Source organism: Apodemus sylvaticus, chromosome 7 (assembly GCF_947179515.1).
Source record: "Apodemus sylvaticus chromosome 7, mApoSyl1.1, whole genome shotgun sequence".
Taxonomy (NCBI): Eukaryota; Metazoa; Chordata; class Mammalia; order Rodentia; family Muridae; genus Apodemus; species Apodemus sylvaticus.
The window spans coordinates 104837819-104860279 of record NC_067478.1 but is presented as its reverse complement, the minus strand read 5'-3'; the positions used below and the strand labels follow the sequence as shown (position 1 = coordinate 104860279).

Genomic DNA, 22461 nt, shown 5'->3' with positions numbered 1-22461 from the left:
ACATGGTCACTAGGGATTAGTCATATTACACACTAAGATGAAGATCCGTCCTACCTATCTCTTTTGAGATGAGTTGCAGAGCGATCAGATGTATTACCAGATATGCAAACTTAGCTACATCTGTCTACATGTTAACAATATTCAGAATGGATGAAGAGATGTCAACTTTTAAATGGGAGGGCATTGGACACAGTGGAGGTATTGAGATCCTTGGTGGATTGGAGCACATAGCTACTACTCTGGTCTTTGTCCATGAAGGAAAAACTACCCTTCTTTTTGATTCTCTTCTCTGTGGCAGAGGGCAGGCTCCAGCATATTGCCCAGGGCCATCGCTCTCACCTCCTGCAGCAGAAAATTGGGAACTTGTTTTGAGAGTGCAGTGAGATGGATTATGTGGCCTCTGGCTCTTGGAGACAATCAAGTTGTCCTTCACACTCCAAGTGGATGTAATTAACTCCACTGATAAGATGTTATGCCAATAGCCACGTAGAAAACACCGGAAAATGAATCAAAACGATGCCCAGTGAACTGTAGCAGAGGCAAGGGGGAGGAGTCAACACAAGGTACCTCACCTTCTCTCCCAAGCTTAGCAAATGACTTTGGCCTTGTGACTTTCTAAGGGAGTTGCTGCTGTTTACTAACTGTGAGAAAAAAAGAAAAAGCAAATGGGCCCATGTTCTTTGCTCCCTTCTGTGGAGTTGTAGGGCAGAAAAAGGCTGCCATGTAAACTAGGAACTTCTTTATCAGGGTCTGAGGGTGGTACTGAGCTGCACAGCCTTGGGCGGTTCAGAATCCTAACTGAAATTGACAGTCCTCTTAGTAAAGGAAGACTAGACAAGGCCAGACCACTTCATATGCTGTTCCCTAATGGCCCCTCCTTTATTCAATAAGAATTCACAGAACAGGGCTGACAGGGAGATCAGGACAGTGGGGCATGGGGGATGTGATATGGAAGGAGACTATAATGAAACATAATTTGTTTGAAAATTCTGTAATGGCAATATCATATATGCAAATCTTTAAAACTAAACATGTATTTTTAAAGTATATGTATATTAAATATATAATTAATAAAGAACACAGGAGGACTATGAAGTAAATATAGTTACTTCCCATCTGAGGAATACTAATCAGAAGTGATATTTGTAAGCAAAGTGTACCAATATTTACGAAAGGATCATAATTTTGAGTAATTAAATACTAGTTAATTGATTTCCTGAGTAATAAATTTAGCTTTCCAGTAATTGTCCCCCATTAATGGGTACGTTCTCATAAGTGTTTTACTATAATAAGTCATTAAGATTTCCTGAATAATTTCTCTCCAAATCATTGATTTTAAGTTACTTTTGCTAATGCAAATGCTTAAGATCTCCTAATGTTGCCATGTGTCAGTTTCAGTCAATGCCATTTTGACAATCTGTGATTTGTTTATGTTTTACTTTTAAATAATAAAAGAAAAGCAATGGAGGAAGGAGCCTATGGTAATGGGTAAGTTTGCGGATTACTGTTCTAAAATTTATCTTCAGGAAACTCTGTGTCAAGACCTCTTTTAAAAGATTTGTCTAAGTGTCATTTAAGATTATAAAATTTCCTCCAAATTGATTCTGCCATATATTTGGTATCAGGTGAAAGCCATCTGCTAATGTGCTTTTGTTTCAGAAGGCCCTGTGGAAGATGTGGCCTGGATTTGTGGCCTGTGGCCAGCCACGGAAAGGTTCTAAGCAAAGCCATGACACATCAACAGATCATTGTGATGGCTAGCAGTCTGTAGAAGATACAACGATGTGAACTGACTGAGCTGAGAATCAGAAATAAGGCAGCCAATGGCACCCAGTTAGGATGCTCTTCCAAAAGCAGATAGGAGCTAGGATAAAGGGCTAAAGCTTGAAAAATATGGTAATGGATGAGAAAAAGTTGTTCAGAAGCAGTCAGAGGGCTCCCTCTACCTTCCCTACCATGCCTGGATATTGCTACATGTCAAGGTTTCTCCTTCTGATCAGTTGGCAGTGTACATGATAAGGCAGGGCACCTATCTATAGAGATATTCAATCATGTCCTCTCCTTTGGAAAAGGAGCACAATGAAAGTTATCTTAAAAAAGACAAGGGAGGGGAGAAGAGAGAGCAGAAGACAACAAGGAGAGAAGGAAGTAATGATGAGGAATTAATTCCATTGCTAGCTTTGCAGTGATCCAGACATAACCTTTAAATTCAAAGGGGTACAAAGAATACATGTTCTGCTTTGGAAGTACCAGAAGATATTAAACCAGCCAACCCATTGTATTGGAAATGTTGTTTTTCTAGTTCAGTTTAATCAGTTTCTCCATGAGTATATAAAGGGGCCAACAAGATGGCTAAGTGGTTATTTGCCTCCAGAACTAATGAACTCAGTTCAATTCCTGTAACTCACATGCTGGAAGTCCTAGGAATTGTTCTCCATATACACACCCTGACAGATGTATCATGCACATAAAATAAATAAATGTAATACAACTTTTTAAAAAAAGCAATACTGTATAGGTTTTCAAATTATTTAAGTTCCTTTATTAACATTTTCACAAAATACAAGCTTTCATAACCATGATGACTATGATAAAGTTAATCAAGTATTTCACTTCTTTGTGCTTAAAATCAAAATGTAGGAAGGAATTCATTAAATTCTACTGAGTTATGTATACTTGCTCAAATAGAAGATTTCCATTTTCATCTAAAACTATCTTGGTCACCCACTGAGTTTATAGCATAATATGCTATATAAATATTTTTCTTATGATATTTTACCACCATGATTTTTAGTTTTGTGAAAGATAAGGTCAGAATTTTAATATGACATCTGAGAGCCCTGCAGTCTTAGCTGTTTATTTGTCTTCCTGTTGTTTTCTTATTGGAATTTTGGAGACCTTTCTTTCTTATATATGAAAAAGAAGACCCAGCGTTAGCCTTGGCTCTGAACAGCTTCCTGGTGATTTCATGTGTCTAGATGACCCAGGATCTAACTGATATGTCTCCACTAGTTACAGTCTTTTAAGGTGATTAAACCCCAACACTCTATTCACTGTTTCCAAAGGGGGAACAAAGGCACCGTCCCCATATACTTTCATTTCTATATCATGCTGTGTGATCCCAGGTAAGAGTTGGACATCCCCCCTCTTGGAGCTCCTCGCTTAAGAAGTCTATATAATTTGAAGTATTTTAATTAGTAGGAGTTAAATTGCATACTTGGACATGTTTAGATATTCAGAAAGAGCAGGGTTTTCTCCAATCAGTCACTGGGCAGATTTGTACCATTATCAGTATGATATATAGTAGCGTTATGGCTAAAGAGGCCACCATGTGAAAACCAAGGCAAAGAACCCAGCATGTTCTTCTGCAAGTGGTGCTGAGTCTCCTCACACATTTGGTGAGTAGTGTCACTTGGATACCAGTCTTCTGCACCACGTATGTCCTTTGGTCTTTGTGTTTGACATTTTACCCATTGTATTAATCCATTTTCCTCCAAGTGAGTAACAGCATTAGCCATGAAAACTCTCCTTGGGAGCGTCTTGAGGAATGAATGAAGAGGCAAAGCGTTGGGCCAGGTTTGGTTTGACTGGGAGGTAATGGATTCCATCATGCTCTGCCTGGCTCTGTCTGCATCTCTCAGTGGTCATTTGCAAGGTCACTCTATTGACAGAACTGGTGACTCACTAAGAAACTGGGATATAAATTTGTTGCTGAAATGACTGATTTCCAGGTGTGCAGGAAGTCAGAATGCTCCTGTAATTTTCCAACAGGCCACAGTGGAGATTGACTAAGGAGTGGTGTATGGGAATGGAAATGCTATATTTGTAGTCAGACAGTCCAATAATGATCAGTAGAGGAGTAAGGGGCAGGGGAGCATGGACTAGCTGCAGTATGCAATAACTCTAGCATCAGAAGCTTAGCTCTAAGATGTGTATTTCTAACTTTGCCCTGTAGGCAATCGCCATCATCTTTTCTGCTATTAGAGGTCAAGATTCCCCCATTCCCATTTGGCTCTGGTCTTTGTGCATTTACTGCTGTTGGGTATTTGGTGCCTGGAAGCTGCATTGGACCTGTTTTTTTGTTTTTTTGTTTTTTTGTTTTTTTGTTTTTTATGGGAATTCTAGGAGATAGACTACCTAGAGCAAATGAGCTGTAAAGGTAACACCTGGGTTCCAGCTAGCTCCAGGACAATGAAAAGGAGCTTCGCCTGTTTGGTGTGTGTATATCTCTATTTAACTATAGGCCAAAATAACACCTGGCCTTTGCTTCACAGAGAGGCTGGCAACAGGAAGCCCTGTGATCAGAAATAATGTCTTACTCAGTGGGAGGTGCTCCCCTGAGGATATGCCGCAGGGGAGTGACAAGGAGTCTGATTGAGAAGAAGAAAGTGAGGTCATCACTACCACACTAGGGATGTGGTTCCATTGCAGGAATGCACCCTTTTCACCCATTCCAATATGCAGATTTTAGAATTTTCTACGTTTCTTTTTTAATAGCCCTGCATTTCAGCTCTACTGCTGGCAACATAGATTCTGAGACTCTCGGCCGTGTAATTAACTTCACATCTGAAAAGTCACTGCTTTTCAGAGTAGTGGGTCCTGCCCTTGCTTCGGGCTGTTCAGGGGCCAGGACTGTTCACATTGGGGCAATAATGGCCAGGGAAGCCGTGCCAAGGCTCCCACTGACCCCTCGTAACCACTGCCAGTCCTGTAGGCTGTGGACTCCATCTGCAGGAGGCTGAGACTTACCTTTGTCTTGGTTGCTTTAATTGCAGAGAAAGGAGCTCATTGAAGGCAGCCAGAGGAGGAGGGGCTTAGGTACCAGTATTTCAGGAGCAGGCATGCTTTCTATTTTCAGTGTGACTCTCCCAATGGAAATCTCTTCCTCCCTTGCTCACTCCCTGTCTGCTGAATAAAAATTCTCCACACAGTGATGGTTAAAAACATCAATTAACTCTAAAACAATTATTATTTTTTGAAATGCCATTTTATAAATGTAATAACACGACACAATAATCCAGGGTTATTTAACAGAGCATTTACCCTGAAAACAGTCATTACTCTTTAAATGCAGTAGACTCTAGAAGCCTCTTAACATTAAATGGCAAGTGAGGCAGAAGCAATATTGTCAGAAATGCCACATCTGCTGCATTCATTAGCAGGGGAGGCTGGCGCTTGCCTTGCCTACCGGATGCCATTTTCTTGGCATTTCTTGGACCCCACAGCTTTCCTGTTTGGAGTGACATTGTCCAGCACTGATATGACAGCTGACAGTTGAATGAAATGCCCAGAGAAGCATTTCTTCTGGTGTTGTCACCCTGGCAATTTGCCTGCAGAGGTCTGAAAGCTGATTTCCTGGTCAACTGGGAGGTGCTCCTTGAAGGCTGGCTTTCTCTTTATGCCATTGGGTCTGTAGGTGTGTGGCCACCAGCCTGTCCCCTTTCCATTAGGTTGCACTGGCATTTCTGACCTGACATTCCTTTCATAAGACATGACATGAATCGTCTTTGTGCGGTCATTACTATACTCAAACATGGTCTTGCGCATACAGAAAATATGAAAGTGTTCTGTCTCCTTGTATGTGTGTCAGAGATAGGGCTTTTTCTGAAATGACTGAGAGATGATCAACCTACCCTCACATAAGCAAAGTGCAGATATATGGACCTCAGCATAGGATGTCCGACATGTGACTATACGTATTGAGAAACTGTCCCAAGGGATTGTCTGAAATCTCCCCTGTAATGTTGCCAGTGCACCCAGCAGCTGTCCTGCAGAAACATCTGTCTCCTTGGTATCCTCGGCCTTCACAAGAACACCAACTAAGCATGACAGCAGAAATGTATAGAGCACCTAGAAGTCCTTAGGAACCATGTGAACCTAAGCTGCTCCTTTGGCTTTGCATATCAAATGTAGGTTCTGAGGCTGAGAATCCACAGCTGTGGTCCCTGAAGGAAGTATCTAGAGAACCCCAAGAGGTTCTAGTCTAAGAGACATCTTTATATCCACTTACTAATTAATGTGGACAATTGGAGCAATTTCATTATATTTACAAATCGATTCATTTTTAAACTCGGTCTCTCATAGTAAGCATCAACCTTCTTTATGTTTACAATAACAACAACAAAACCCTAGCTGCCGAGAATTAGTGGAACTATGGTCATTTAGAGCTGCTACTTGAGTAACCAGGATTGTTTAGGATATTTACCTCAATAGCCCAAGAGAGGCCTATTGAAGAGTCTCAAAAGCTGCCAAGAAAACCCAAAGAGAAGGTTTAAAGGCTCAGACTTTTAGAGCAAGAATGAAACTCAGAATCCAAAGGCATTATTAAAAATAACTATAATTAGTATTTCTATAGGCACTCAGAGAAACTGAGTGACTTGCCTGTGCTTAGACAGATAATTAGTGGCAGGCAGAACCCAAATATGGGACTTTGGGCTTCTAGTTCTGCTTTGGGAAGATAGGAGGGGAAGAAAGGGAAGATGTTTGTCACTTTTGTTTCTTGGGGAAAGAGGGTTAGTTGACATCTTTGCTTTTGTTTCCATGACACAGCTGTCATGGATTCTCTATTTCCTAAGCAGGCTCAATCTAAAGGACAGGGCCCCATTCCCTTTCTGAATACCGTAGCCTCGTCCCATAGCAGCCTCTTCTGTCTCCTATGCACTGCTACTGCCTGGCAGCCATCAGCTTCACTTGGAAGTAGTTACTCCTGGTACTAAAACAAAAACAAATTCTACAGACCAAGCCACAGAATAGCCTCAGTGAGCATGATTTCTAGAGTTCATTTTTTCAACATGTTCCACGGTCACCTTCACCATCATGGCTTTTTGCCACAGGCCAGTAAGTGTTCTAGGTAGAGGATGACTGAATTAAGACAAGGCCCTCAAATGCCTGGGTGTTGCCATTAGCAAATGAGATGACTGCCCACATTAGGGACCAAAGCACACTGGTCACTGAGCAGAAAATATGCAAGCTGCAATCATAGGCACATGTGCAAGTTGTCTAGTGAACCAGACCCAGAACATGCTCAAGGCAGGAGGGATTTCTAGGGAGCTCACATTAGTGGAGTCATATTTACATTGGTATCTTATGTGTGGTGCTACATGTATGTGAGCCCCTTGCACACCCATAAGCCTCAGAATCCAGAAGCCATTGGATCCCTTCAACTACAGTTGTACATGGTTGTGAGCTGCCATGTGAGTTCTGAGACCATGTCTGTGTCCTCAGCAAGAGCAGAAAATAATATCAGCTACTGAACCGTCTCTCCTCAAGAAGGTAAATATCTTAAGGCAGACAAAGCACCAGTCTTCCTTAACATAGCAGCATAAGGAGCTTCCTATAACCATAAAAACCTATAGAAAGCTAGAGGATATGGGTTAGCTTATATTGGTTTAAGTGGTAGAATGGACTGAAAAAAATTATGTATGGGTAATACTACAAAAAGAACTTTGTGAGAGCTTTTAATAAAAGGAAGCAGTTAATAGTCTGAAATAGAAATGAACCACACTTTATAGGAAGTATTAGAGGGGTAAGAAATATAAGCAGAAAAATCTGGCCATATGGAGGCCATTGCAGTATTCTATGCAAGTCTTAGCAAGTGAAATAGTAGTGCTTATTCTGAGAGGCACATATTTTTATTTCCTGTCTGAATCCTATATACTTTTTCTTTTATTGGATATTTTCTTTATTTACATTTCCAGGTTTCCCCTTCAGAAACCCCCTATCCCACCTCTCCTCCCTTTGCCTCTATGAGGGTACCCCCACCCACTCCCGCCTTCTCGCCCTGGCATCCCCTACACTGAAGTGTCAAACCCCCTCAGGCTCAAGGGCTGCTTCTCCCACTGAAGTCCAACAAGGCCATCCTCTGCCACATATGCATCTGGAGCCATGGGTCCCTCCACGTGCATTCTTTGGTTGGTGGTCCAGTCCCTGGGAGCTCTAGGGGTTCCAGCCTGTTGACACCATTGCTCCCCCCCATGGGGCTGCAAACCCCCTCAGCTCCTTCAGTCCATTATCCAACTCCTCCATCGGGGACCCCACACACAGTGCAATAGTTGGGTGTGAGCATTCGCCTCTGTATTTGTCAGGCTCTGGCAGGGCCTCTCAGGAAACAGCCTTATGAGGTAACCCAGTCACAAAAGAACACACATGACATGTACTCACTGATAAATGGATATTAACCCCAAAGTTCAGAATACCCAAAATACAATTCACAGATTGTATGAAGTTCAAGAAGAAGGAAGAACAAAGTGTGGATGCTTCAGTGCTTCTTAGAAGGAGGAAGAAAATACTCACAGGAGGAAATATGGAGACAAAGTGTGGAGCACAGACTGCCCTACCTTGGGATCCATCCCATATATAGTTACTGAACCCAGACACTATCTCGAATGCCAGGAAGTGCTGGCTGAGGCACACATTCCTGATTTGTCACTTACTGAGTTGTTGGCCTTGCTGCTGCCTCAGTAAATGTGACTGCTTTGTGTATTTTCTTCAGTCCTCCTCAACTCCCTGTTGTTTTACACTCAGCCATTTTCCCTTTGACCCCTGTAGGCATCTGGGCTTCAACCAAGGGCTTATGAGTAAGGCACAGAAGAAAGACACCACCACCAGCTCAAAGGCATTATTTATAAAAGGGGCAGCATGCTCTGTTCTGGAAATATCTACTTCTGTTTTTAGCCTTCTCCCAAGTTTCCCCATCCCTATAACAAGGGCACCGGCCTCCTTTCCTTTCCTGTAGGCTCACTGACCTTTTCAATGGCATCAGAACACTGCCTGTTCCTCAAGGCTATGCATTAACCAGCTGCTTCCTGTGAGCGATTCGGAATGGTAAATGAGCCTAATGGAAGAATATTTCATTCCTTAGTAATGTGTTACCCACCACACAATCAGCATCTCCTAAAGACTTGCCTCCCCCCACAGCATCTACCCCCCAGAAAAGCTGACTTTGCTAGGAAGCCCTTTAGGAGATATACTTGGGGGAACAAGGGCCCCTTAGGGCTGACTATTCACAGAGCCCTGAAGATAAAACAAAATAGCTTTATTTAAAGATTTATTTAAGATGTTTTAAAAATTGAGTAGAACATACATTTTTAATACTGATTGATATTATTGTAAAGCATTCTAATGAGAATCTGCCCCCACAGGCCCTTAACGGCGGCACAGAAAGAATTTTTCTCTTGCAATCTTACCATGCTTCCTATTTGAGCTATGGATTAACACAGGGATGAAAGGTGCCCCTGTTCGGTTAGGGGAAGGGGGGCCAGAATGTAGAAGGACATCCCAGAGACATTAACATGGCTGTACAAAGTCATGCTTTAGGATGCATTCTTAAAAAAAAAAAAGATCTTCCAAAATAGAGGCAGCTTGCTCGTATTTTGAAATATTTTTTGTAGTTTAGAAGATCAGCACAGTTGAGAGATTGTGGAAGATTATGAGTGCTAAGACACAACCACTAATTCAATTGTGGTTCTTGCTTACTGGGAATTATCCACACACAAGGTGGTGGCTTGTGTTTTTACATTTATTAGCTTGCTTAATTTTCAAAATAATTGTATTGGCAACTTTCCTATTACATAGATATGTTTTATTTTTTTTTAAAAAGAGGCTTAAAATATTTGTCAATGAACATTGACAAATGTTGTTGATCATTGAGGTGATGTTGCCTCTGTCAAGGCTTACTTGAAACGAGTCTTTGAGTTTCTGTCTTGAGGAAGTCCCATTTATTAGTCTTCTAATTTGGGGGTTTATTTGCACGGTTCGTGATTTAACCTTGTTAATCCCAGTTCTGCCCCACCTACCTTTAACCCAAACCCCAATCATGAAACAATGGCTAAATGTTTGGGAGACCAGCGGCGGGCAGTTAATCATCATTTCCATAGCAGGGTTGTTTGAGTTAGGGAGACACTTGGTACTGGCTCCAAAGCCCTTGTGAACACCTACAGGAGAACTGGCAGCCATTTGTAGAAGGGCACTAAAGTACACAGAAAATGAACCCAGTGTTTCCGGTTGCACCTGGCTCTTAGGTAAATCCAAAGCCGTTTGCCTTATTGAGCAGTTGGGGAAGTACAAATGAAATTTTAGGTCCAGTGAGAAACCCTTCTCCAGACAAGTTTGCCACTTTTGTGAAGGGGTTCATTAGGCAAGATGTCCACACATAGCTCTAATTACCAGCACACAGTTTGCCCGTGGGAGCAGATAGCTATCTAGGTCAGGATCCAGGGAACCTGGCCAGCAGCCTTCTGGGTATCTCTTTCTTCTAAGTGCAAGCCTTCTGTCATTTGCTTTTGCAGCACTTGCCGTCTTCGAATTTATGAACCATTAGACTGAGATACAAACAAAGCACCTACTCTTAATAGCTTAGTCAGTAGGTGGTTCACCAACAATTTCAAAAAACTGGTAAGTTCCCAGAGGAGCAGCAGTTGTTGTTTGGAAATAATTCTCCAAATTGCATTTATTTCACAGCGGTCTGAGGTCACAAATTCAAGAGCATTGGGAGCTCTATTCAATTAGACAATTCGATCAAAATAGATCTGTCAAGATGGCATTCCATCTAAAGAATCAATTGGGATGGAGGAGTCATTGAGATGCTGCTGCTGTTACTTAGATTTTTTATTTTTATTTTTGCAATTTGTTGGGGTGGGGAAGCTGGGCATGGGTGAGGGCTGGGCAGTTTGTGGCATCTGTCACTGGATTAGATAGAATCTGATGCTCTCTGTCAGATGGGTGGGCTGTATTAATTGGCAAATAAGTGAAATGTGTTTCTTCCTCAAACTGATAGGTAACTGCTGAGCTCACAAAGGTATGACCATGGCCCTTGCCTGAGCCTGAGCCTATCCTTTCTCCTCTTCTCATTCTGACATAACAATCTGCATTTGTCAGCCAAAGGCAAAACTTCCAAGACTCACCTGGCCTGGTGCAGTCACCTTTGATTGCATGTTGATGTTAAACTGTTCGATGATAATATGTTTTCTAGAAGCCACACAACCACTTTCTGATTTCAGATGGAGAATCCATCTATCAAATACAAATGTTTGAACTGCAATTTAGCACTACATTTTATCAACCCTTATTGGTGAACACCACACACACACACACACACACACACACACACACACACGCGCGCGCGCACACACACACACACACACACACACACACACATAATCGCCCCTCTTTCTGCCTCTGCAGGTATATAGTGAGGGTATAGACTATCAATGACTGGAAAGGTTGACTAGGAATGTTTCCAAAGATGTCCCTACCTTGCTCTTGCATGGCTGCATTGTTTTAATCTTGGGCAGGAAGTTGGTGATGGGCTTACCTCAAATGACCAATTTATCCCTATTTCCCCTCTTAAGTTTGTCCATATGGAGTGTTCATAACTCATTTTGAACCACTGGCCATCTGTGCTAGACATGGTGCATATAACTAGAGTCCTTGTAGTTGGAAAAACTCAGACAGGAAAGCTTAGAGATTTGCACTTATGACTGGGGTTTCATCTGTCATGTGACATGCAGTCATGTGACAACAATGCCAGGCTTCTCAGGATAGATCAGGGAGAAAAAAAAAAAAACCCTATTTTATGAAGTTATAGATCTCAGCCTGGATTATTTGCAGAATAAATAATACTTGACTATCTTCTTTCTTTGGTCAGCCTTTGAACATGGCCAGTCTTCCCTCTGCAGCTCAATAAAATGCCTACTCTCTCTTTCGAACTTCGTCCTTTCTTTCTCTTGTCCAATGTCAAAACTTTCCTTGGTTCTCTGATCATTGTCCCTGGGTTTCCAGTGAAGTGCACAGCAAAGAGCTGAGTAGCCGAGTCACAGAAATAACACTAATGGCATGATGCTCGCCCTGCTCAGCACGCCTCAGTGCACATCCCACTCGCTGAAGCTAATTGAGCTGTTAGCCTGCTCTTCCCAAGCCCTGATTATCAACCATTCTCCTTAGGATGTTAGGTAGTTGGTGGTTTTGAGCAGGTCCCCTTAGCTCACTCAGTCACGGTGGGCAGGGAAGGATGCTGGGCTCAGGTTCTCTAAAAGTGGCCAGGGCAATGAACCATAAGCCCCATCCACAGATATTAGGGCCATGAGCTCTGTCCTCCTTATATTTCCTTTGATCCAGTCTTCCAGTGAATGGTTTTCCTACCAGAAATTAACATTTGCAGTTATCTTCATTTACATAAACCATACATAAATTTACCTCAACCTGGAGAGAGAAGAGCTTACATAAAGCCACACCACAAAAACTATGTGAGGTTGCTCATCCTATTGGCTGCTCTTGTTCTGAAAGGCTTCAATAGAGAATTCCTTTAAATGCCAAGAGTCCCTTGTGACTCAAAGTATGATTCGGTTTACATATATTTTTCAGGAACACATCTGTCATGTGTAAATCAAGATGCATTTGAATAATCTGCTTGCCACTCTTGGAAGCAGTTTCTGTTTCTTTTACGTGTCTCTACCTTTTCTCTTTCACTGCTCTGAGAAGTCTTCCACAGTCATAAATACAAATTCAAGAAGAAATGCCTAGGGTGTACAGCACCTGTCAAGGAAAAGGGTATCTTGGGAAAATAAAGCTTCCTTAAGAGACTTCGTTAGCAGGGGCCATCTGTATCCCCCAAAATGTCATCATCTTTAGTTAGTGGTAATTCATTTTTAAAATATTTATTTTTATGCATGTGTGCCTGCTAATCTGTATGAGCAGCACATATAGTGTCTATAGAGGCCATAAAAGAACATTGGATTCTTTGTAGCTATAGTAACAAGAGATCTTGAGCTACCCTAAGTGGGTGCTATGAACTAAGTTCAGGTACTCTGAAAAAACAGTAAAGCAAGTAAATCTCTGAGCCATCTCTCCAGCACATCCATTTCCAATTATGTTTTACCATTTAGATCTAGGGTATGGTATATAAGAATTATATAGAGATAAGGAAATCTAATCTACCACCACTGGATGTATTGTGTGACCAACTACACGAATATATTATTTTATCTAACCCTTCAGGCAACTCTGTAATTTCCTTATTGTGTGCTTTAGGGAACTGTGGTTCAGAGACTCAGAACAGTTTTTCAATGCTTTAGTTTAAGATGACAACATGCTAGTCATTGGCCATTCATCTTCGTGAGGGTTTTTCTACTTAACAGATGTTTTATTTAGTTTCCCTTGAATGTCATGCACTGATCTGCCCACTGGGACTGTAACAGGAGAAAACTTAGAGATGGATTTTGGATAGTAGTGCAAACCAGTGAGTTTATAGTATTACCAGGAGAGTGAAGAATGAACAGAAAGCACCTTGATAAAAAAAAGCACACAAGAGGCCACATACTGGCCTTGATGACCCTATGGAATTAAGTCAAGCTCTGGCAGTGACCTTATAGAAGTTATAGTACTGATAGTGAGTAGATTGTGCTGAAATTGAGATGGGGGGGTTGGAGGCAAATGCACATTCTATAAGCTATAATCAGAGGTCCTGGGAATAAGCCATACTGAAACATGTCTGAGGATCTTGTCCAATAGAGCTTCCAAATGAATCCCTATTCCTAAAACCCAAAGATCCAGACACATACACTGTAATGAGCTGAGAGGATTGTTATTCTCAATAAGAGTGGCCAAATGGAGGGAGAGGTTGAAGTCAGGGGGGAAAATGCTAATGTGATACAAGAGAATAGGAATAGAGAGCAAAGAGACCTTTATAGAACCTGAGAAAATCAGAAGCACATGGCATCAGCTCTGGGAAAGACTTTGCTTGATTTTTTTAGAATTCCAAGAACTGAACCAAACCCAAGTCAAGTGCATCCTTTCTTCTTCCAACTCATGGCCTGCCTCTGCAATGCAACCAGCTAGAGTAAATAAACAGCAGACCGAAGTAGCCATATGAGGTATCACTAGGAAGTGACTGAATATTTATTTTGAAACCTAAAAAGGTCTTCCTTTCTTTATAAAATGTATACCAATGTGATTTACAATGATTGCCCCCACACCCCCCCACATTTCTTTCAATATGTGACATGCCCATCCTCTGCTCCCATTCAAAATGGCTTTTTTTCCTCTTAGGCAAATACTCCCAATGCTCTGTAAGCAGTCTGAATAAGTTCATGCTTCTCTGGTCTCTAGAAAAGAAAGGGTTAACTCTGCCTTTCTAGGTGAAATGTTGCTTTTCTTCTTTATCTGCTTCTGATTTTTGGGGGGGCCCTCTGTTGTCATTATAATGAATTCCTACCCAATACAATGATAGACCTTTCTAAATCACCATCTAAGAACAAAAGTCCTTAAGAAAATATGGGGAAAAGTCTGAATGTTCATGTTTTAATATTCAGCGTTGCATTCAGGTAGGATTTTAAATAATAATGGACAAAAAGCAGGTGACATGATGCTGACAGAGTTGACTTGATGGAACATATTCTTGGGGAAGGTATGTCCAGAGTGGAGATAGAGGCAGGAGCCTCAGAGAGAAAGAGGAACTCTAGTTAATGCATCAGATTTAGGCTGGGAGAGTGAAGAGACAAAGAAAAGATTCTCACAGAGGGTCATGGGAGTGGAAACATCTGCATGATGAGAGAACTTTCATGGAGCAGAATCACCTAGGTAACAGGTACTAAGAGAGACAAAGGTAACTCTTTGTTTCCTCTCTTTGTTCACTCTCACAGATCTTTATATTCCACGTGATCATTTGTTTGTAGACAAGTTTCATCTCAAACAATATTTTAAGAAAAGCAATGCAAGTTACATGGGAGAGCATTGCTTCCATAGACAGAGAGCAATTCCTTGAACCACAGTGTTGGAATGTCTCCCCAGGAAGGTGATGACCCAAGGCTGAAGCATCAGGGGAGTGTGTGCTGCACAGATGCAAAGATGAGCACTGATGAATTAGATAATGGTGCCAAAACAAGACACGTGGAAGAAGCTCCGCTTGGTATAGGATGCTCTTAAGAAAGTGACCAGTTGCCACCTCAAATTACCTTCCCAGCACAAATGATTTAAATAGTGTTGCTGACTTCTTTTAATGCAAGTAATTCAGATTTTCAGTTGTAAATTGTATGTTCCTAATAAATACAACAACAGCAATAAATGCCATTCTGCAAACCTCAGGGTGTGACAGGCTTGAGACAGGGAAGAAGATGTGAAAGAAGTTAGCACCATGTGGAGATCATCCAGATTGACTGACTTCCTGCTTCTTTTCCTCAAGCCCCTTCTCTTTCTCATTTTTAATGTATCGTTCTGTTTTGTATGCATCCTTGTATCCCCCTTTAAATTCTTTTGGGTAAAGAGTTGTATGTATAAATAAATAAAGAGCATGCTCCAGAAACTCAACAGTTTTCTCTTTCTGCTTCTCTGATCTCCACACACGGACGTGGAGGTCTGTATCTATCTTGCTGAATTAAAATGAAAGAGCTCTGGGTTTCTAAGAGGTTGTCTGTTTTGTAACTTAGATTCCCTGGAAACTGAGCAGAAGATTGGAGGGTGAGGAAAGGTGTGATCAGCAGAGATACTGCTAACTTTTACGACTTCTTTGAAGCAGAAGATAAGATCCTTTAACCAGCACTCAGATGCCTCAAAAATATACCTGACCTCAGAAAATCCATGAACATAGAGATTGGAGGCATTAAAAACATCCAGCTTATTAATGGAAAAGAGAAGAAAGTAGAAAAGAATTACAAATTCCTCAGAGATTAAAATGCTATCTTGTTAATGAGGATCAAAGCTTTGTCCAAACTCCTCCACCTAATATAGGAAATTATCTCAGATTTGGCCATTAAATTAAAAACGTAGTTCATTTCTGTCTGTTGAAACTGCAGCAACCCACCAGTGCCCGAATTCCTTTAGACATAGGAGAAATTAAACTTTTGATATATGTCTGCAGTTTCTGTCATTTCTTTATTTACGAAGCTAGCATTATTGGGATATTCCAAGTACAAGACTTATGCTGTTAGGCTAGAATGGCCAGTGTTCAGGCAGGTAAGCTTTAGCCTCCTCACCAATGACAAGTGGCATCCCAGAGAGTTCATCCCACAAAACTGCCATGCTTCTCAGCTCCTGCAGAACTAAGACACTGTGGCATTAGTCAAAAGGCAAAATATTGAGGACAGAAAGTATTAATTGCAGTAATATCAATGGTCAAAATAAAATGGCTCTGCCCTCTTCTCCAATATTTCTTACTTAACCTTTCCATGGTAATGTTTTTCTAATGAGATGAGGGATGGTTGAAAATATGCTCACACTCCTCAGCTATATGGTTAGTGTTTTGGAGAATCAATTCTTTTCCTCCTGGATAAAGGGTGTTAAAAAGTCTGTTGGAGGAAAAGACCTATTCCATGGGTCTCACAGTCCTTGCTTATTACACATCTGGGGGGTTATATGAAATGGTAACTTCTTAGTACTTGACTGTGCTTTACCAGAGGACTCAAGTGGGACATCTGAAGAGAAAGGTCAGGCATTATTACAATCTTTTTCCTTGCCCAGAATTCTCTTGATTTGTTGATTTGTCTTGAGCTGAACAGCTCTTTCATTTCTTCCTTCCTTCCTTCCTTCCTTCCTTCCTTCCTTCCTTCCTTCCTTCCTTCCTTCCTTCCTGTCTTCTTCCTTTCTTCCTTTCTGACCTTCCCTGAGGATGTCTTTGTAATAGTAGTTAACATTGTACCGATGCTAACATGTTCTCTACATACTAATAGAAATGCACTGATACCCTCCTTTTGTACTTGGGCACATGTCCTGTAAAAACCATGTATGATTTTGAGGAGTTTCAGGTTGATTTGTCCTTTTCATCTCCTCTGACGTGATTTAATGTTCCAGAGCTTGTAAAGGGAACAGAGTTCTTTCCTTTTCTTTTTATTGTAAAATTTGTGAATAATTTATTGAGTGACTGAAAGAACTGCAGTTTTAAATTATTAAAATGCATTTTGGTTTCGAAAGAAGACATTAGAGATGTTTGCCTTGGCCCATTCTTACGCCTTTGCACATCAGCAAGGGACTCCTACAAACTCAGGGATTGCTAAGGTGATTCTTGGTGATTTATGGGGTGACCGAGAAGGTGTCAAAAAGAAGGGAACACCAAACAAACAAAGGAACAACAGGGACAACTTTCATTTATTTAAGACAGCCTTTTTCTGAAGCAAGTAACCTTCTGTTACCTCTCTAGAGAAATGACATTTCCTTTCCCTTCTGCCTTATGAGGATGGCGGTGGGGGTGGGGGTGGGGATGTTGCCGAGGGAAGGAGCTTGAAATAAATGAAAGTAAGGAACACAGAGACTTCTCGAGTCTTCTCACTGGCCATCCATCTCTCAGCATGTGGAAGACACGGCTATGCTTTCTTTATGCCATACCCTAGATGCGGGGTCCAGCCTCTGACCTCTAGAGAATATTATCCATTCAAGCTAGTCTTACTTAAATACTAACTGTCTACTAGAAAGGAAAAGAAGAAAGCTGACTCTTGCTGCATGTCCTCAAGCCCCCTTGTCTGGCTGTCTGCCTTCTTTTGGATGTGCAGACATTCTGTCCAGATATTAAGTCCCATAGAACACAGGCAGCTCCTTCACCTTTTTTCTTCTTGTCCACGTCTCTTTTTTTTAAAATCAGTTATTCACTTTATAACCCAGCCCCCTCTCCTTCTACTCCCCCTTCCCACCGCTCCTCCCCTGTTCCCCTTTCCATTATTTCTCTGAGAAGGAAGGTGGAGGACACCCTGGGTATCACACCATCCTGGCACATCAGGTCACTGCAGAACTAGGTGCATCCTCTACCCTTGTCTCTTTCCTAATACATTTTCCATGGTGGTATTATCCACAGTTTTGTTCTTTGTATCTCCCCAAATCCCACCAGAATAGGGAAGGAGTTTTCCACTCTGATCGTGGAAATATTGGGACCTAAACTGGTGTTAGGTTGGCTTCTGATTAACTTGATAAATATAAATTCCTGTGAGAAATTATTTCTGGGACTAGAAATAAATTCCACAAGATACAACTTAGGTAGAAAATGTAACAAACCTAATCATAATAGAAAATATAGCAGAGGTGCTGCTGTGTGAACAGCCGGCCTTTAAAATAGCAATCCTTTATGTCTGTGACATTTTTCTGTGGTTGGAAAGCATTTCTTGTCAGATCCATCGCTACCCGCTTCTCTTACATCTCAATCCCTTGAAGGACAAGTGATCATAGTTTAAAATTAATTGCAGTGTAATGCTTTTGTTATCTTTTGTTATCTTACTCAGCTAATAGGAGGGAGTGCTGAAGCTATACTCCTGGCTGGGTGAAATGCATTGTGGCTCCTGATACCTGATCAGTTCTTTGAGAGAATGAAAAGAAGACTAGAAAACTGGGCCTGTGCTCTATTTTTCTTCTGTTCTTCCTTAAAAAAAAAAAAGCAATCTGGAAGATGGAATAAATGTTCAGGATGGTCTTAGAAGGTTAGAAATTACGACTGAGGATGAGGCTTAGGACAATTTAGTTTAGTCCTACTTCTTTGATTGATAGAAACATTCCATGCGGACAATCTGTCTACCCGTTTTGGGTGCCGGTAGTATTCTGCCTTTGTTCTTCAAGCAAGGTTGACCACACTTTGAGATATGAACATGGGCATACATGAGACCATCTGATGGTAGCTTATCTGAAAGGGCTAGCATAATTTGTACACGATAAAAACAGACAGTCTTTGAGGACAATTGTGGCAGAATAACTTTCCAAGATGCCAAAAAAAGACATCTCCCTTCCTTCCCATGCTGTCTTTGCCAAGATTACCCTGTCAAGCCCTCTCCAGGACTGTCCCTTCCCTGTGAAACTCGTCTGGGTTTATGAGAAATTATGTGGAAAGACTCTGTAGCTAAGCCCAGTCAGGGAGGGGTCATCATCTGGAGGAAATACTGACCTGGAAGGGACTCTTCTGTCCACAGACCACCATGTTACTAGAAGTCCTCCAGATAGATTCAGTCCTGTTAATAGTCTGTGCTGAGAAGTCAGAAAAGTCATTGTGGATAGCATCTCATATCTGGTTATATCCCACCATGGCATCCTAGTCACTGATTCATTTAAACTTTCCAAGATACACATTATGAGAAGGACCAAGCCACTCCAGTTTCAGTAAATCCCTACCTCCTTGTATGATCCAGAGTTAACACATAGTTTTCCAGATTCTTTTTTGTATAAATGTAAATGGCTGTATAGAGCTGTTGTTAAGTCCCTAAGTTAGAAGTGGCTTGTTATGTGACAACAGATACCCATGTAATGATTAATGGTCATGATAAAATAAAACTGCACAGCATTTGTTATTTAACTATATATTAACCTTTTTGATACAGGATCTCACTATGAAGCCCCAGATAAACTGGACTTTGTTGTGTAGAGCAGGCTGACCTTAAGTTTACAGAAATCCTCCTTCCTCTACCTTCTTGATGCTGGCCTGCACTATCACTTACGGCAAATGACTCACTTTTATATGGAATAAGAAATATGGTTTTACCAGCTTGCAATCCCACCAGCAATGGAGGAGTATTCCTCTTTCTCCACAACCTTCCCAACATATGCTGTCACCTGAGTTTTTGATCTTAGCCATTCTGATTGGTGTAAGGTGGAATCTCAGGGTTGTTTTGATTTGCATTTCCCTGATCACTAAAAAAGGACTTTGAACATATTTTTAAATACTTCTCAGCCATTCAATATCTTTCTGTTGTGAATTCTCTGTTTAGTTCTATGCCTCATTTTTTGATTGGTTTGTTTGGTTTCTTGGTGGTTAGCTTCTTGAGTTCTTTACATATTTTGGCTATTAGCCCTCTATCGGATGTGGGTTAGTGAAGGACTTTTTTCCCCCTGTCTAGATTTGTCCTCTTGGCTGTGTCCTTTGCCTTATAGAAGCTTTCTAGTTTCATGCAGCCACATTTATCAATTCTTGATCTTAGAACCTGAGCCATTGGAGTCCTCAGCTGATGAGGCCCCCGACACATATACAGCAGATGACTGCTGGGTCTGGACTCAATCGGAGAGGGTGCACCTAATACTCGGGAGACTTGGGGCCCCAGGGAATGGGGATGTCTGGTGGGGTGGAGGTGAGGGCAGCCCCTTGGAGATGGGGGGCAGAAGGTGTGGGATGTGGAGTGGTCAGGAGGTGGACCAGGAGGTGGATGTTGTCTGGACTGTAAAAAAGGATTAAGAAATAAATAATAATAAGAGTAGTCAATGTTTAAGGGTAAAACCTAGAAACTCAGAGTCCAGAAAATATAAAGTGAAAGTAAATTTTATCCTTTCTAATCCACAGTTTCTTGACTATATCTCCAGAGAATGTATCTGCACATGTAATTATGTATAAAAAATTATTTTTGCCACAAAAACCAAGACATGTGCTGGTAGAACAATATGAGGCTGATTATGGTAGCCAATGCAATAAAACAATCTGCAAACCCCTTATAGGAGTGTGATATACCTCTTACAGATCAATATTTACATTTTGTACAGGTGTATGAAATCATATACATACAAGCAACATTATAAAAACTGAGCAGATTTCATTTGCGTATTTAGAAAAAATAATTAAAGAAAAAAGCTAGAAGAGAGAATGTATTTGAGAGAGAACAAGAGGGCGTGGCACATGGGAGGTTGGAGGAAGGAAAGGGAGATAAGAAAATGATATAATTATATCTCAACCTCAAAAATAAAAATAAATTAAAAAGGATCAACATTTAAGACACATCAATAGACAGAAAAGGCTAGCTAGAAAGTGGCATATATGGTATACTTGAATGAAAAAGGGAATTTTGTATTTATGCCTGTATATGTGCCAATGTTTCTGCCTTTGGGAATGTATAGACACAAAAGATATTTAGAGAAGATACATAAGAAACTATAAAATTCTTAATTCTGGACTGGGAAATAAGGAACCAGGTAGGGAATTACTAAGTTTCAGGAGGACTTGGTTTTCTACACTACTCGTTTTCTATTGTCTGATTTTCTTTTTTAACCAGAAGTATATATTGTCTTTGACATTAATGCTTCCAAAATTTTAAGAGAATGAATATCCCATGCATTACCTCCAAGGGAAAAGCAATTACTTATTGAAGATACAAGCTAAAATTGTCTATTTTTAATTGCAGCACAAAGACAGTAAAAACAATTTATATTTTTAATATTTGAGACAGCATTAATACTACTCACTCAACTTCATTCTCTGTGTAGCTTAGTTCTATATAGTGTGAAAAATAACACTGAATGTGTTGTCATGTAAAGCAGATGACATTATTAGGACATTAATTGTAGTTTCATTTGGTATGCCTTGACCCTCAACCAAAGCAATATAAACAGCATGTTTAACCACTGGCAGAAATTAACTCAGTCACCCAAAGAGAGTAGTTAATTAGCAAGATGTGGTTTTAGGTTATTGAATGCACCCGCTCTTTTCTAGTGGTGATTCTCATTGTGTTTTGCCTCTCAGTAAAACATAGACATTACCATTCCCCAGATTCTAGACCTCCCTTGCAAGTAGCATGTAGCATGGCGCTCTGCAGATAATGTCACAGTTCATTTAGGAAGAGCTCTTATGTTTCAGATCTCAGGGAGAGTCACAGCATTTGGTGGTGGGGTGCATTTGTGCCTCATTGGCAAGTTAAATTATATGGTGGGAGGGAATGGTGCAGAAGAGGTAGTCTAGTGTTGGGGTAGATGCATCTACTGCACATAAGAAACATCAAGATGCATTTCGCCAGCTCAGATACATTTGGGACTTCAATGCTCTTTTGCCAATTGCTTAGTTAGGATCAGCTTGGCACAACTAAGACTGAGTCCCCTCAGAAAAGTTCTTCATATTGGAACCTATGTTTTTGATTTTTCCCCCCTGAAATTGGGTTTAAATAACCACTTTCCAGTTCTGTGAAATAGTAGCTTTGAGTATCCCTGTCTGTGTATTTGAGTGGAAATAAATTTGTTATGTTGTAATTGCAAATATTACAGGCCCAATAAAAGCTACTGTTAGAATCTTGCATAAATCTAGACAGATTGCTCTAAATTTATATGTAATCAACAGTTTCCATCTCAGTGGACCAAAATCCTATGCTATTTTAGAACTTGTGGTATCCCTTTTAACAACAGTGAACTACAACCAAGGTAAAACTTTGCAGAATTCCCACTTTACATGTTTCCTCTTCAATTGTATTTTCTTTTCCAAAATCTTGTCAAATAAAAAAAAAATCATTCTCACCCTTGGTATTTGGCTTCTTGAATTATTTTCTTTATTTCTTTGACAAGTTCTCTCTGAGGCAACCAGCATGTCAGAAACAACAGTAGACAATTGCCTGTCTTTTTTGACTTCTTGAAGATGTTCAGAATTACTGACTCCCGCCTGTTCTGGCTCCATTCCTGATGTGGGAGGTGCCTGTCTCTATTCTCTGTTTTTCAGGAAACACCTGTACTGTCCTATCTATGAGATCTTTGCCTTTCCTCACTCTACAAGGTAGACATACCTGAAGGACAGTCCTTAGCCTCCTAATATACAATTTC

The 22461-nt window shown here is 40.8% G+C and overlaps 1 protein-coding gene across 3 annotated transcripts in view; it reads left to right on the top strand.

The window, feature by feature from the left end:
• The window catches only part of Opcml (opioid binding protein/cell adhesion molecule like), a 560572-nt gene that overhangs the window by 29487 nt on the left and 508624 nt on the right, over nt 1-22461 (top strand). The gene's annotated exons all lie outside the window — the stretch shown is intronic.